Source organism: Uranotaenia lowii, chromosome 3, assembly GCF_029784155.1.
Source record: "Uranotaenia lowii strain MFRU-FL chromosome 3, ASM2978415v1, whole genome shotgun sequence".
NCBI lineage: Eukaryota > Metazoa > Arthropoda > Insecta > Diptera > Culicidae > Uranotaenia > Uranotaenia lowii.
In genome coordinates this window covers 75,440,869-75,443,450 of record NC_073693.1, presented here as the reverse complement: position 1 = coordinate 75,443,450, position 2,582 = coordinate 75,440,869, and the positions used below count along the sequence as shown (strand labels likewise).

Here is a 2,582-nt window from a genome sequence, read left to right as displayed (position 1 = left end):
TTCAACCATTAATGTTTGAAAAATAACCATAATCGCAGTTCTGTGGATCAAGTCGTTTTATGACTTTTCACTGAAAACTCATAAAATGAGATTTCATAGAGAACCAGGATTATGGTTATTTTTTAAACGTAATACCAAATCTGAAAAATGGTTAAAAAACAACCGTTTTGGGAAAACACGGAACAAGATTCTTTCTAGAAGAGTTAATAGGAGAATTTATGGAATAAATATGATACATATTTTGGAACCTTTTACAATTTTCAAATTTTTATTGTTGTTTTATTTCAATCAGTTGATCTAGGACAGTGGCGGTCTTTCACCACTGCCCTATGCGCCACAGAATCGACGTGGGACCATTAAGTAAGTAAGTAAGGATGAGAAGTAAAGAATAATTTTTTTCTACTAAAATTATTCAGTTCTAATTGTATTGAAACTAGGTGACCAACGAGTTGAAAACGGCCATTTTTTCAACAGGAATGTCCATCGGTTCTGAAGCTACAAAATATCCACAGCCAATAAAAGCTGACGTTATCCACAGCTTAAATTGTATATGAACGCGTAATCTGAAAACAAAAAAAAACGAAATTTACAATTTGAAAAAAAAAAAAAAGGAATTAGAGAAAATTTACCTGAGGGCACTATACGCACGATAGTTAATTTTCCAAGTTGTTTTGGACTCCAGTTTTGTTTCGGATTCTCCAAAATTCGTTCACCGCGAGCCATGCGTATCCGATTGGGAAGTTGTTCGGTTTTAAGTGGGTGTTGATCCTCTGATTAATAGTAGGCATTCCCGAGATTGTTTTTAGGCTGCCGGAAGAAGTGTGAGGTAAGAAAATCGTTAATTTTTTTTTCTGTGAGCCAAATATTCCTGAGTTGAAATAGATTTTTAGTGGGCCTGACTCAGATTTCTGCGGAAGAGCATATTGCTTAATTGAATAAGATACAATTAAACATAAATTTGGCATTTTAGGTAATGTAAAAATTAACTTTTAGCCCTCTCAACCTGTTTTCCAATTACTAAAGTTTCCTGCAGTTGCACAATAGTATATATGTAGGTACAAAAACTCACCTTTTACGCTTAGAATAACGGTTAGAACTCGAGCCCCACATCCGGATCTTTCTGGTTCCTACCAGATTGTCTTTGCGGTACATTTTTTCTGCTGTTGCTGATGGCTTATCAAATTTCCAGTCCCTTGATCGCTGTGCGTTTAGCGGACAGCGATTGTCTTGAATGAAACAGTAAATGTTGATCGTGAATATCATAATGAAAACAATGTGAATAGAATGCAATTTACCTTAAGAACTGTATTGAGGAATTACAGAAAGAAAACCAAAGAAACAGAGACCGAACTTTCGTGTCGCGATAAAACAATGGCGGAACGAAAATTTTCGTTCGTCATTGAAATTTTAACCATTATTATGGCTTTTCATCGAAAACTTAGAAAATGCTTGAAATTTAATAATTTATTCTGGTTGAAAAATAACAACTTTCGACGTTTTCAAAAGAAAACCATAAAACGGTTCAATAAAACTCGAAAATGGTTATAAGAAAATGAGCGTGCATCGCTTGTTGTTTTTAATCGGGTCCGTCATACCCCGCTTCTGCTAAACCACCGTCCTGTCATCAGAGAACCACCAAAGCTTGAACCCGAGGAATACTCCTGACGTTAAGGTTAGCTTAATACCTGCCCTACATAAACCGAGAAGAGCAAAACCTGAACCCAACATCACACGGAATAGACGTTTGGCCGCAACACATAAGGTAAGCACGAGACCTATTGTTTGAGTTTCTTGGAAGCCATTCGTGAAACAACGCAGCTTCTGACAGAACTCTGTCAATTTTTTTTGTGATCACAGTGCCATCTGCATCTCAGATTTGCAAGCCTCAAGATATTTGAATTCCGTGTTGCCATAATGACGGAAGACAAAATGAATCAAAAAATATTGTCTAAAATGGGCCATAAGTTTGACGAGATCACCGACCAGATAATACGAAGTCAGGACCCGAATAGCAAAGACCATGGTATTAATATAACAGAACTGTGATTTTCAATTTAACAATAAACTTCATCCTAATTTCAAGATATTTAACAACCTCCTTAAATTTTGAAACTACCATGGTTTTTAAAGTAACTGCGAAATGTATTGTGGATTCATAAAGTTTCACAGTTGCCGAATGTATCAGAAACAATGGTATCACAGCGATTATCTTATGATTTTTGTTGTTACAGTGAACTTTATGGTTGAAAGATAATCCAAACCATTCGAATATTGGTAAGCTTTTGCTTTTTTAACCTATTTCCATTTTTTCGTGTAATCGTTTATCGGCCTAACGGCTAAAATAAATTTGTCATGTACAGATTTTTGTTTTCGCGCCATTATCCGGACAGTGGTCAACAATTTTATAATGAACAAAAATTCTTACGGTGAGATCTTTTAAAGACTCATTTTGCCTTTTTTAGTTACGATTTTTGTTTTTTTTTTCAGCAAAAAGGAGGAGGAGCAAAAAGTCGGTCCAGGGTACGAGAATAGGACGTTCGGATGGAGTCTATTTCTCTGGTGAGTACTTTTGGTGTACGTAT

The 2,582-nt window shown here is 35.6% G+C and overlaps 1 long non-coding RNA gene across 1 annotated transcript; it reads right to left on the bottom strand.

The window, feature by feature from the left end:
• Positions 1 to 360: 360 nt before the first annotated feature.
• On the bottom strand, positions 361 to 1,392 carry LOC129754597 (uncharacterized). Its single transcript, XR_008739046.1, has 4 exons — positions 1,296 to 1,392; positions 1,070 to 1,226; positions 630 to 807; positions 361 to 563 (listed from the first exon to the last, which is right to left on the bottom strand). It is a non-coding gene; the product is annotated as an uncharacterized LOC129754597 (long non-coding RNA).
• Positions 1,393 to 2,582: the final 1,190 nt, after the last annotated feature.